The sequence below is a fragment of the Lolium perenne genome, chromosome 4, assembly GCF_019359855.2.
Source record: "Lolium perenne isolate Kyuss_39 chromosome 4, Kyuss_2.0, whole genome shotgun sequence".
Lineage (NCBI taxonomy): Eukaryota > Viridiplantae > Streptophyta > Magnoliopsida > Poales > Poaceae > Lolium > Lolium perenne.
In genome coordinates, this window is record NC_067247.2 from 264633789 (window position 1) to 264648595 (window position 14807).

Sequence of the window (14807 nt, forward strand, 5' to 3'; positions counted from 1 at the left end):
CACAGCCCCTTTCGCCTCCTTTTCTTCGCGAAACCCTTCGTCTCGAAGACCTAAGCCACAGAGGGTTCCTCACGGAGAGTTACAGCCGCCTCTGCGGGGCGGAGAACACCAGAGAGAAAAGAGCTCTCCGGCGGGCAGGAATCCGCCGGGGAAATTCCCTCCGGGAGGGGGAAATCGACGCCATCGTCACCGTCATCGAGCTGGACATCATCTCCATCACCATCATCATCATCTCCACCGTCATCACCGCCGTCTCCTCCGCAGCACCTCGTCACCGCCGTAGCAATTTGGGTTTGATCTTGATTGTTTGATAGGGGAAACTCTCCCGGTATCGATCTCTATTTGTTATTGATGCTATTGAGTGAAACCATTGAACCAAGTTTATGTTCAGATTGTTATTCATCATCATATCACCTCTGATCATGTTCCATATGATGTCTCGTGAGTAGTTCGTTTAGTTCTTGAGGACATGGGTGAAGTCTAAATGTTAGTAGTGAACTATGGTTGAGTAATATTCAATGGTATGATATTTAAGTTGTGGTGTTATTCTTCTAGTGGTGTCATGTGAACGTCGACTACATGACACTTCACCATTTATGGGCCTAGGGGAATGCATCTTGTACTCGTTTGCCAATTGCGGGGTTGCCGGAGTGACAGAAACCTAAACCCCCGTTGGTATATCGATGTAGGAGGGATCGCAGGATCTCAGAGTTTAAGGTTGTGGTTAGATTTATTCTTAATTACTTTCTTGTAGTTGCGGATGCTTGCAAGGGGTATAATCACAAGTATGTATTAGTCCTAGGAAGGGCGGTACATTAGCATAGGTTCACCCACACAACACTTATCATAACAATGAAGATTATTTAGCCGTATGTAGCGAAAGCACTAGACTAAAATCCCGTGTGTCCTCGAGAACGTTTGGTCATTATAAGTAAACAAACCGGCTTGTCCTTTGTGCTAAAAAGGATTGGGCCACTCGCTGCAATTGTTACTCTCGCACTTTACTTACTCGTACTTTATTCAACTGTTACATCAAAACCCCCTGAATACTTGTCTGTGAGCATTTACAGTGAATCCTTCATCGAAACTGCTTGTCAACATCTTCTGCTCCTCGTTGGGATCGACATTCTTACTTATCGAAGATACTACGATACACCCCCTATACTTGTGGGTCATCATAGAGCAACATTGGTTCCTTTTCCCGTGGAGTCACGAGGACCGGAGAGGTCGACATGACATTCTTTAAGTTGTAGAAAGAATCATGTGCCTCTGTTGTCCATTCGAACTTCTCAGATTTCTTCATTAGTTGGTAAAATGGCAAGGACTTTTCTCCCAGTTTTGCGATAAATATGCTAAGCGCTGCCACATCCTGCCAACTGCTGCACCTGCTGCAAACTCTTTGGCGGTTCCATGTCAAGAACAGATTTGATTTTCAAAGGGTTGGCTTCTATCCCTCTAGCTGAAATAAAGTACCCGAGTACTTGGCCTCCTGGTACTCCGAAGAAGCATTTCTTCGGATTCAACTTGATTTTGTATTTGTCGAGGTTGTCGAAAGTTTCTCTCAAATCATCGATGAGAGTAGCTGCGTTTCTGGTTTTGACGATGATGTCATCAATGTAAACCTCAATATTTCGTCCAATTTGTTCTCCAAGGCAGGCTTGCATGCACCGCTGATAGGTTGCACCTGCGTTTTTCAGTCCAAAGGTCATGACATTGTAACAGTAAATGCCATGCGGAGTTATAAATGCAGTTAACTCCTGATCTTCTTTTTTGAGCTTGATCTGATTATATCCTGAGTAAGCATCGAGAAAGGAGAGACGATCGCAGCCTGCTGTGGAATCGACTATTTGATCAATGCGGGGCAACGGAAAATGATCCTTTGGGAAATGCTTATTGAGGCTTGTGTAATCTATACACATATGAAGAACTGTCGTATCTTTCTTTGGCACCATGACTGGGTTAGCTACCCATTCGGCTTCCTTGAGTTCCCGAATAAAACCAGCCTTGCTGAGCCGATTAACTTCTTCGCCAATACCTTTTCTTTTTGGTTCTAAGAAACGACGTAACGTCTGCTGTACAGGTTTAGCTTTGGGGTCAACATTGAGGGCGTGCTCAGCGAGTTCCCTAGGAATACCTGGCATGTCGGATGGTTCCCATGCAAATATTTCCCAGAGCTCACGGAGGTACTCGATGAGCGCGCTTTTCTATGCGACAGCAAGATCTGCCGACGTGTTGACCATTTTATTTGGATCAGAGGGATGTACTTGATGCTTCTTGGCTTCCTTGGCTTCCTTGGCAACGTCAAATTCATCGGATTTTACGTTCCGATTATCGACAGGTGGATGTGTATGATCAGTGACAGCGTCGAGTGCATTAAGTTCTTCCCTGACTCCAAACTTTGAAGCGATCTTCTGGAAATCCCTATCGCAGTTATCAGAATGAGAAAAACTCCCGTGAACAGTTATTGTTGTCCCATTATTTCCTGGCATCTTCAGCTTCAAGTACGCATAATGAGGTACCACCATGAATTTGGCAAACGCTGGCCTGCCGAGGATGGCGTGGTACTGTGGTTCCCAATCGACCACCTCGAACTCAAGTTTCTCCTTCCTGAAATTGCTAAATGTGCCGAAGACTACATCTAGTGAAATTTTACCAAGGGGATAAGCGGGTCAGGTTGGGATGATGCCGTGGAAGCCAGTATCAGATTCTTTTAGCATATCGACCGATAATCCCATTGCTTTCATTGTGCTTGCGAACAAAAGATTTAGACCGCTTCCTCCATCCATGAACACTTTTCTTATGTTATATCCTCCAATCCGCGCTTCGAGGACTAGGGTAGCATGACTGGGCCTAGGAATGGCTGTCGGGTGGTCTTCTCTGTGATGTCTACGCACGCTTCTATTCCTGTAGACAGTGTTGGGCCTCCAAGAGCAGAGGTTTGTAGAACAGCAGCAAGTTTCCCTTAAGTGGATCACCCAAGGTTTATCGAACTCAGGGAGGAAGAGGTCAAAGATATCCCTCTCAAGCAACCCTGCAATCACAATACAAGAAGTCTCTTGTGTCCCCAACACACCTAATACACTTGTCAGATGTATAGGTGCACTAGTTCGGCGAAGAGATAGTGAAATACAAGTAGTATGGATGTATATGAGTGGTAATAGCAATCTGAATAAAATATGGCAGCGAGTAAACATGCAACAGAACAGTAAATAAACGGAGATTCGATGTTTGGAAACAAGGCCTAGGGATCATACTTTCACTAGTGGACACTCTCAACATTGATCACATAATAAAACCACTCTACACTCTCTTGTTGGATGGCAAACACCATTAATTGTGTAGGGCTACAAGAGCACCTCAATGCCGGAGTTAACAAGCTCCACAACATTCGATGTTCATATTTAAATAACCTTAGAGTGCATGATAGATCATTGCAATTATACCAAGTACTAACATAGCATGCACACCGTCACCATCACACTATGAAAGGAGGAATAGATCGCATCAATACTATCATAGTAATAGTTAACTCCATAATCTACAAGAGATTACAATCATAACCTACGCCAAGTACTACATGATGCACACACTGTCACCATTACATCATGAAGGAGGAATAGAGTACTTTAATAACATCACTAGAGTAACACATAGATGAATAGTGATACAAAACTCATATGAATCTCAATCATGTAAGGCAGCTCATGAGATCATTGTATTGAAGTACATAGGAGAGAGATTAACCACATAGCTACCGGTACAGCCCTTAGCCTCGAGGGAGAACTACTCCCTCCTCATGGGAGACAACAGCGTTGATGAAGATGGCGGTGGTGTCGATGGAGATGCCTTCCGGGGGCACTTCCCCGTCCCGGCGGCGTGCCGGAACAGAGACTCCTATCCCCCAGATCTTGGCTTCGCGATGGCGGCGGCACTGGAAGGTTTCTCGTACCGTGGCTTTTCCGTATCGAAGATTTAGCTTTAAATAGGCGAAGAGGCGGAGTCGGAGGGGTTACGGAGCCGCCACACAATAGGGGGGCGCGCCCCCCTTGGGCCGCGCCGCCCACATGTGTGGGCCCCCCAGGGATCCCCTCTGGTGCCTCTCCGGTGTTCTCGAAGCTTCGTGCAATTATAAGATGCTGGGCGTTGATTTCGTCCAATTCCGAGAATATTTCCTTACTAGGATTTCTGAAACCAAAAACAGCAGAAAACAGGAATGGCACTTCGGCATCTTGTCAATAGGTTAGTTCCGGAAAACGCATCAAAACGATATAAAGTGTGAACAAAACATGTAGGTATTGTCATAAAACTAGCATGGAACATAAGAAATTATAGATACGTTTGAGACGTATCACTCTGCTAAACTGGATGCTCTGATCAGACCAATCGATGTAATCTGGTACCGCTGCCATAGCTACCTCTGCAAATTTTATTTCTCGTGAAAACTTCTTGGCCTCTCTCTTCGAAAAGTTGGTCTTATGAATCATGTTCAATTGACCTCGAGAGGCAGGATAAACTTCGGTTGGTATGTAAATATCTTCGCCCGGTGTATACTGTTGCGGGTAGCTGTAAGATACTACTCTTTTTTTCTGGCGAACGAGCTTTTGCCTCTGATTCGGACCTTAATTCGTCACAGAACTTTTGAATGTCGAGGAACTGCCGACAATCTTTGAGTAAATGAGTGGCCTTCTCGATGCTATCTTTCGGGTCGATATAAGAGTGCAGATAACATGGCGTGTCAAGCTGTTCTGTAGCCGATAAATAAGGTGTACGGAGGCGGTTCTTGCTGGATTGTGCATTGTAGTATCCCTTCTCGCACTGTCAAAGGCGACTTGCGGCTCGTTCTTCTTCTTCACGGCGTAGACCCCTTCGCCTCTTTCGTTGCTCCTCTCTGCTACCAAAGTAACTTCTGCTTTCGCTGCTGTTTCTGGGTAAGCCTACTGAAGCTATCAGTGGAACAATGGTTTCTGGAGCCGAAGTCCTTAGGCTTGACGCGTTTGAACTGGGAAGTCGGAGAAATCCTTTGGAATCGATGATGAAGTGGACCCCTCCGAAGGTTGTGTCCATATTGCAGCGTAACTCCGAAGTGATCGGACGCGAAGCCTCAACGCGTGGTGTGTACTCGAAGGAACCACAACGAACCGAGTTTCTTGGACTTGGAGGTGTTGGTAAAGCCAACACAAATGCTTCTGATGTGACCGGAGCTGCCGATGACATGCCTTGTACCGACAGGTTTCCCAAAGACGGCGCCAATTGTCGAGGGTATGATGACCAACAAGTATAGGGGATCGCAACAGTCTTCGAGGGAAGTAAAACCCAATTTATTGATTCGACACAAGGGGAGCCAAAGAATATTTGTAAGCCTTAACAGCGGAGTTGTCAATTCAGCTGCACCTGGAAACAGACTTGCTCGCAAGAGTTTATCAGCAGCAACAGTTTTATAGCAGTAGTAGTAGTGAAATATCAGCAGCAGAGTAACAAAGACAACAGTAGTGATTATAGTAAACAGCAGGATTAAAATACTGTAGGCACAGGGATGGATGAACGGGCATTGCATGGATGAGAGAAACTCATGTAACAATCAACGTAGGGCATTTGCAGATAATAATAAAACGGTATCCAAGTACTAATCAATCTTAGGCATGTGTTCCATATTTAGTCGTACGTGCTCGCAATGAGAAACTTGCACAACATCTTTTGTCCTACCAGCCGGTGGCAGCCGGGCCTCTAGGGAATCTACTGGAAATTAAGGTACTCCTTTTAATAGAGCACCGGAGCAAAGCATTAACACTCCGTGAACACATGTGATCCTCATATCACCGCCTTCCCCTCCGGTTGTCCCAATTTCTGTCACTTTGGGACCTCGGGTTCCGGACAGCAACATGTGTATACAACTTGCAGGTAAGATCATAAAACAATGAATATCATCATGAAACAATAACATGTTCAGATCTGAGATCATGGCACTCGGGCCCTAGTGACAAGCATTAAGCATAACAAGTTGCAACAATATCATAAAAGTACCAATTACGGATACTAGGCACTATGCCCTAACAATCTTATGCTATTACATGACCAAACTCATCCAATCCCTACCATCCCCTTCAGCCTACAGCGGGGGAATTACTCACACATGGATGGGGGAAACATAGCTGGTCGATGGTGATGATGGCGATGATCTCCTCCAATTCCCCGTCCCGGCGGAGTGCCAGAACGGAGTTTCTGGTCCCGAGACGGAGTTTCGCGATGGCGGCGGTGTTCTGGATGTCTTCTGGCGATTTCGTCTTACCCCCATGCGTTTTTAGGTCGAAACCTTTAAGTAGTCCAGAGGGGGGCACCTGGGGCTGCCCGAGGCGTCGCCACCATAGGGCGGCGCGGCCTGGGGCCCACCGCGCCGCCTTATGGGGTTGGCGCCTCGTGGCCCCCCTCCTTCTGGTCTTCTGGCTCCGTCCCTCTTCTATGAAAATAGGCCCATTGGAATTAATCCTGGGGATTTTCCTGAAAGTTGAGTTTCTGCACAAAAACAAGACACCAGGGCAATTCTGCTGAAAACAGCGTTAGTCCGTGTTAGTTGTATCCAAAATACACAAATTAGAGGCAAAACAATAGCAAAAGTGTTCGGGAAAGTAGATACGTTTTGGACGTATCAACTCCCCCCAAGCTTATCTTATTGCTTGTCCTCAAGCAATTCAGTTAACAACTGAGTGCGATAAAAGAACTTTCACGAACACATTTGTTCATATGATGTAAATATTCTCATGATATGGACAAGTACTTAGGCAATTCATAATAAGATACATGCAAATAAAGTCATCTAATAGCTATGTCAATCATGGAAAAGGTACCAACAAATTAATAATAAGTTCATGAATCATGTCTATCAGTAGGATTGCAATGTTCATAAAAGGATATGATAAAGTGGTATCTCGCTTGCCCGTATTTGTACAGCAAAACATAAATGCCCGGGCACCTTTGAAGTTCATGGAAAGATTGGAAGTAGAGATTATCGAAGATAAAAGCATCAAAGTTATGCCACAACTAATCATATTTTGGGACAAGCATATTAAACTAAGAATGACAGTTGTGCTCTCAAGAAGGTCCTCAAAGAAAGGATGATGACTCAATATAAAAGTAAAATATTGACCCTTCGCAGAGGGAAGCAGGGATTGACATGTGCTAGAGCTTTTCATTTGTAAAACAGGAGTAAAATTATATTGAGAGGTGTTTGTTGTTGTCAACGAATGATAGTGGGTACTCTAACTACCTCGTCAACCAAACTTTCAAGAGCGGCTCCCATGAAGGACGTTATCTTTACCAGCAAGGTAAATAATCCCTCTTCTCTTTTGTTTACACATATATTTTAGTTTCATTATGGATGACACTCCCCCCAACCTTTGCTTACACAAGCCATGGCTAACCGAATCCTCGGGTGCCTTCCAACATTCACATACCATGGAGGAGTGTCTATTTGCAAATTAAGTTGCTTACTGATAAATCAGGGCAAAACATGTGAAGAGAATTATTGATGAAAGTTAATTAATTGGGGCTGGGAACCCCGTTGCAAGCTCTTTTTGCAAAATTATTGGATAAGCGGATGTGCCACTAGTCCATTGGTGAAAGTCCGTCAGGAGTAAATGACAAGGTTGAAAGATAAAACACCACATACTTCCTCATGAGCTATAAAACATTAACACAAATTGAGAAGTATTTGAAGGTTTAAAGGTAGCACATGAGAATTTACTTTGAATGGTTTGAAATGCCATGCATAGGTATTTATGGTGGACACTTTGGAATAACTTGGTTTTCAGGGGTTTGGAAGCACGAGCAGCGTTCCCACTCAGTACAAGTGAAGGCTAGCAATAGACTGGGAAGCGACAATCAAGAGAGCAAAGAATCATCATAATCATGCTTGCGACAAAATAAATTAACAGAGGCATAAAAGTGATACAAGAACTCTGAGGTAAAGTAAATCATCGAGGCTTAATTCACTTTTGTTCAGTCATATGCATGCGTGAGCACGTGCCAAGTCGATTCAAGTGAATTATTGAGAGGAGGATACCACAATGTCATATCTATCTATGAATAAAACAATACAAGCAAATATTTATGACATGCTACTCATATCTACTATACTAAACCTGAACGATTTCGATTTTTCTCAGATTTTTGGATTTTTTTTTGGCCTATGTCGTTGGTTGACACGTGTAATGCTGTGCATCCTTTCTGTTCCGTGTGTATTTGTGGGGGTACTTAGCTCTGCCTATCTATTTTAACTCCCCTGGTTCCTCATGTGGTGGTTATTCCTGGGTGCGTCTAGCCTCTTTTCTCGGTCAAAGCGGTAGAGAAGAATCGGGAACCTCCACCGCTTCGACCTGCAAAACAAAATAGACTGCGCTTTCTAAGAAGAGCGAGTTGGACGCCGGCGCGTCGCCGCTAGCCGCCCGCAGACCATGGCTGCTCACGGCCCGCCGCCACTGGCCGCTCGCGCCGCCCGCCCGGCGCGTCGCCGCGCCGTCACCCGCCGCCCGCGAGCGGTTCCCCACCGCGCGTCGCCGCTCGCCGTCCGCGACGCCCGCACGATTTAGTATTCTTCGGTCATCTCTTCCTGTTCTTTCTTTCCTCTTTCGACGTGGGATCTCCTTCCTCCTTTTCAGCTTGGATTTTTCTATGATGGTTCGTGGATTGGGTGTTGTGCTTCCACCACGGGCGGAGGCATCAGCCACGCGTACGGACCCGGGCAACGGGCGGCCGCCACACCGGAGAACCACACATGCAGGCCGAGGATGACGCGTCGGCGGCCGAGGCGAGGCTCGCGGCGGCCGAGGCCGGCATGGTGCCGGCGACCAGCAACCGGGCGGCCGCCACACCGGAGAACCGCGGGCGGAGGCCAAGGACGACGCGCCGGCGGCCGAGGCGAGGCTCCGCAGCGGCGCGGCATGGCACCGTGTCGTGTCGGCGACCAGCAGCCGGGCGGCCACCACACCGGAGAACTGCGCGTGGAGGACAGGGACGGCGCGCCGGCGGCCGAGGCGAGGCTCCGCGGCGGAGGAGGCCGGCATGGCGCCGTGTCGTGTCGGCGACCAGCAGCCGGGCGGCCGCCGCACCGGAGAACCGCGCGTGGAGGCCGAGGACGGCGTGATCTGTTAAGTGGCTACTCGATGGCCAGCGGTGCCACCGCCTCCTCTTGATCTGAGATCATGGCCTAGAAGCCGCCAGACGACGACGATGTGGTGGGCAACATGAACCGCCGGGGACCGTGATGGCTTGCTGCCGCACGAGGTTGGGAGGGAGATGGGTTCACGGCACCGCTGTTGGTATGGAGGTTCCTCTGCCTCCGACGAAGGGACGGCAAGTTAAAAAAAGATGACGGGGAGATCGGCCACACAGTTTCGAGTGGAGAGGCGGTGCCCTTTTCCCCTCAGGCAGAAGCGGATGCGGCGAGGACTGAGATGCCCCTTTCAATGGCGGGTCCAGCAGCGGCCAGTGGTACGCGCCTGATCGCTTCCTCTTCTGCCTCTACTCTCTCTTTCTCTCTCCGCCTCACCTCCTCTCTCTGCCTCTTTCAGCCAAGGGCGGTAGCAAGCGTAGGACTCCACCGAATACCTCGCGGGGATCTAGATCTTTGTCGATGTTTTCTCGACTCCACGACTAATGGCACGGGCGTCATCTAGCCGCCGGCGCGTCCTCGACTCTACCAGCTTCGGGCGGCAGAAGGAGGGGAGGCACGCCACGGCCGAGCAGCTGCAGCTGCCGACCATGGCTAGGACGGAGAGCAGGTGTCCACGGCTGAGCCTTCTGCTCCTTCCCCCATTCGTTTCTACCGTCAGTTTCTATTTCCTAAGGTGGGTCAGTTTTAATGTACTCCAGATCTGGGCAGTGGGAGGTGTATAGGCTCTTTCTTTATTTCATACTCATGTGATTTGAATCTGTATAGCTGGATGTTGTATTTTTTCCAGCTCGCTAAAATGATTGAGTTTTTCTTCTGGTTTCCTGCTATTTCTTGCAGTTTGGACATGGATTTAGTGAGGAAAAGAATCACGGAAATACAGGTGGATTGAAGAAGTCAGGCGACCATGAAAGGAAAGATTGTTTGGACGCACACTCCTATTTGGTGAAATGCAGGTACTTGGATTCTCTTTATTTTCTTCTTTCCCGTAACCTTTTGTGCAATCTATTCATCTTGGTAACTGTATGAAGTTTGGAGAGAGGGAGCTATCACGTATTAGCTTGGATAGTGGGCTTATGCTAGGTATTATGTGATAAGGCTGTCGATTAACTTTTTGTGCAGCGACCATGCTACTGTCATGACTATGGTCTCTACATTGTACTTGCACATTATGGTTTTCTCTTTGTTTTTCCAGTTGGGTGGTATTTTCTATGTAATTATATATTGGTTCCAACATGGTAATTATCACCGCGTGATTATTTTCTCTATAATAGATCTTGCTCAACCTGGTAATTGTTCCTGTATGCTTAAGACATTCAGAAAAGAATAAACTATAGGCTGCAGTCCTAAAAGAAACTAGACCCTTCAAGCCATTTGTTCTTACAGGTGGAGCCAAATACTTTGTTCAGTAAAAAACATCTTCTATCTATGTTTCGATTTTAAGCATGCTCAAAAATAATATGTTCTTGGCTTCGCAAAGGAAACTGCTTGCATGGCTGTTATCATATTACTGAGAGTGCAACCACATGATTTATCGAGAGTGCGGAATACACAGACCTTGCTGAAAGCTACCCTTCCGCCACCCGAACAACTACTAGACTGTGAGCGTTGAAGTTGGCAGGGCAGAGCGCTGAATACCGTCGAAGTGGAGGAAGCACGTAGTAGGAGCTGGTATCTTGGTTTGGCCTTTCTCATTCTGTTTTAGTATGCATGAGTGCAGCTTATAAATATGTAGAAATAGAAATAGTGAAATTCTACATAAATGCCTCTGACGAAGGCCCCTCTTGAGTTTCAGATTATTTCTATGATGCTTAAAACTGTCAATATAATGTGCAAAAGCATCTTCAAAAAGAGAAGTTAATGAAGAAACCAATGAACTACAGTCATGTTTCAATTTCCATTGGGTATTGGGTGGGGGAGGAAGCAAGATGGGATAATAATATTTTTGCATGACATACATGTGGCAAGAAATTTTATAACATGCAGTAAAATAATCAAAATTAGGAAGATGCACTTGATATCATGCCCATAGTCAAATGTAAAAACTAAGAATAAAAGAAATGAGTAAATTAAAATTTTGCCTCCGGCTTGAACGTCCTGATATAGATGCCATAAAGGGCATCATTTTCACGAATGCACTCATCTGCATTCTCAATCAACTGATTGATAGCAAGAGTAGTATTGTAAAGCTCAAGCGCAGTATCAGATACTTTTTATTAGAGGAAAACAGAATGTTAGCATCATATATGCAGCCTGTGGGTACTCCTCCTGATTCTCTATGTCACCAATCCAGCACCAACAGTGGCACTCTTGGAAATTTGAAAACACAAGATATTGCAAATTATGCCTACTGTCCCAAGTCGTAAATCCTCTGTCCCAACTGAATTTTATTGCAACACATGAAAGTAGATTTGACTTCACATGTTATAAGCTTATAATTGTATCTGTGTCGATTGATATAAATTTGTTCATCTCAGTCTAATGTACATAATAGAGCACAAAATCTGAGTTGTATCTTCAGAATCTGGTGGACTGCCGCTGTAAATGTGATATTTTGTACGTGTTTATGACTTCTGCATAGCTATTTTAAGTAATTGAGTGACTGCCCAAACAAGGTTGTTTCATTGCAAGAGAATTGTGCTAGAGCTAATCTTGACGCGGCATGTTTTGCAGAATGGAAGATGGGAGCTTGCTATCTGAACAGAGTACTTTTACCTCTCACTATTAAGTTATTCCTTTTTTCCTATTCTGCTTTGAAATAATTGAGACAATATTTCATCGTTTATTTGGTGTTTTATTGACTGAATCTTGATCTTCTCTTCTTAACTGCAAACATGATTTTAAAATCATATTGATACAGTAAAACAGTTCGAGCATATTGTGCTTTAAATCTGTGGTGAGAACTAACAGAGATTACATACTAATTATCGTTGACCTTTTCAACATACCCTTTTGTACATTGTACTTACTTACCATGTTATAAGCCATATTTGGGTGATAATTGCTGAAACATCGTTTCCTTGTAGATACGAGAATGGATATCGAAGAGTGAGACAACTTGCTGATAAAATGATCAAGTACAATACCTTGAAACCTCCTGGATTTTCTTTGGATTGCCACGTTGTTCCCTTTCACATAGGGATTGATAATGAAACGTTAGACGGTGTTCTTGCACTGGTTTTTTCATAGTGTATCTTGGATGTGGAATTGGGAGAATCGCCGTATTTGCTTTTAGTTCCTAGCCCGCATCTCTTCCTGTCGTTCCTACGCGCTGTGTGTTATAGGCTTAGTGGTCACAAATATTTGCAGTTTAACAGTCAGTTTCACAACTTTCGTGAATGTATCAAATAAATTTCAATGTTGGCATTAACTTTCTGTTAAGATGAATTACCTACTGTACATTACAATGGGGGCTGCTGATATCAGCTAATTGTATTATTACTTTTGAACCATGCTTACTGTTCATTGCAGGTTTTGCAAAGAAAAGGAAAATAGGGAATCAAATAATGGCTTAGCATATATTTTGTGGAAGGTGATCCGGGCTACATATCTTCATCTTATGAACATGAAATGTGTGGTATGAACTTGGCGAAACAGATTTATGATAAGTTTATTGTTGCTTTTCTCTGTTAGGCCAATTTCTGGTAAGCTACATTACTCTTTTATGGTAGCAATCTGATATATGTTTTCTCTGTATGGAAATAAAAGATCGGCACTGGAAGATCTGATCTAGAGAGATCTTCAGAGAGAATACAAATGAGAAGGAGATAGAATTTGCATGATCAGGAGAGAACATCCTATAGTATACCTATTCTGAAATTCAAGATAGCATATTATTGGTTCTTTGTCTCGATGTATATTTTTCTGCCCTCTTTCAATGATAGTGTTTCCCCACTCATTTTGTGTTTGGTTCTCTATCTCAAGGATTTTTGGTTCTCTGTTTTGATGCAACCTTCTTGCTTTTGTGCCACGTCCTGATGTTGATAAGCTGGATAATGTCCTATCAGATGCATCGAGAGCCTCCAACATTGTTGCATTGTTGTACCGTGCTCTCTAAATTACATGAAGCTGAAAGATCAAATTGGTAGAAGTCATTTCCGTATTGGTACTACATAAGCATGGGCATGGGTCATTGATGCTTGGAAGAAAACACACTCGGGCGCATTTGTATATTTTATTTAGTTGTTTTGTCATCCTATGTCCTACAAAGGAGCTCTGCTCAGTATAGTTATATATTTTTTCGGTCATGGTAGTAATATTTAATTTGATTGCGAGGAAGATTTATAAATTTACCATTGGTTCTTGCCCTGGGTGGAAGTACTAAAATACTAACAACGCTGGGATTATTGGCTTCACAGGAAACAATCTTTAGGGAATACACAAGTATAATATCAGTTAGGAATCTCTTTCCACTATTGTTATATGTACTTGGCTAAGTCTCATGCGAATTCTCTATTTTCCATATATTGGTAAAGCTTCCGCGTGAGTGTGAGCTATCAATTAAGCACTCTATGTTTGAGGCATGCAAGCTAGAAGTGGCACTGAAAAATGATTCTAAAAATCCTAGCCCTGCCCCCTTGGAAATGACCAGGTCTCTTGAGTTTTTGCCTTCCAGATATCATCCAGACTAATCAATTATCAGAAAAGGCAAAGGTTTGTAGTTTGTTGATATATCAGCTGTAACAGTGATGAAGTCAATGTATATCACTTATTATGAAGTCAATGTATATCACTTATTTTAACATTTGGCTACCGAGGTCTCTGTGCATAACACAAGCATCTATTCTCTTGAAATCATCATGTTTTCATGTGTTTTCTACTTAGTCGGTTCACCAAGAACTTGACCATGGCCCAAAGAAGACCGCTCGCCACTTCCATCCATGGCCCAATGACATTCTGTAGAGACTCGCATGCAACTAAATAAAATTTCTGTCACACATGCACAATTTATTAAGACTTGCCCTCACCTTTGTAACACACAATCTATTGAGACTCGCCCTCACCTTGGTAAACGTTCAATAAGGCTAGCCAACAACTCAATGATCATATATAGAAAGAATAGTAGTATTCAGCTATCATAAAAAACACAAATGACGTGACAAATGAGTTTTAAATAAATGGAAGCACCCACGCCTATGCATTGGTCAAAACATTATTCACACACAACAGAATCCCACAACTATCTCAACAATTCTTTCGCATTGTTTCTCTGAGATTGCCGATTACGGCTTTACCTCTAGCATGGAGACTGAGGTACTGAACACTTTTCCTATCTATAGCTGGTCCGTGTGACCTACATATTGCTAATTTGTTCCTAAACGTTGCTTATAGGACAAATCAGAGTATATACTATATACGTAAGGCCTAGCATTCTATCCTCGGGAGGAAAGTCGACCTGCTACCATTTTAGTATATTACCTGATCTCAATTTCATAGAGTTCCCATTGTTTTTTCTTTCCTGCTGCAGATAGTGAATGTGTGTACTTTTCTTATCTAACTTTCTTTTGTGCTTCCGCAGGAGCAGTGCATGGTGGGTTCGACAAGATCGGTGGCTCTCCTGCTGGTGATTATGCACCTCAATATTTTTCGTGAACTGAGTTCTTTTCATGGTATTTGTTGTTTATGTAATTTTTGTGCATTACTT

At 44.2% G+C, this 14807-nt stretch overlaps 1 long non-coding RNA gene across 2 annotated transcripts; it reads left to right on the forward strand.

The window, feature by feature from the left end:
- Positions 1 to 8836: 8836 nt before the first annotated feature.
- On the forward strand, positions 8837 to 13426 carry LOC127331612 (uncharacterized). Of its 2 annotated transcripts, XR_007869903.2 has the most exons (3): positions 8837 to 9483; positions 9564 to 9839; positions 10004 to 13426. It is a non-coding gene; the product is annotated as an uncharacterized lncRNA (long non-coding RNA). The 2 variants fall into 2 exon arrangements; XR_007869902.2 differs by lacking the exon at positions 8837 to 9483 and having other exon boundaries at positions 9500 to 9839.
- The last annotated feature ends 1381 nt before the right edge of the window (positions 13427 to 14807 follow it).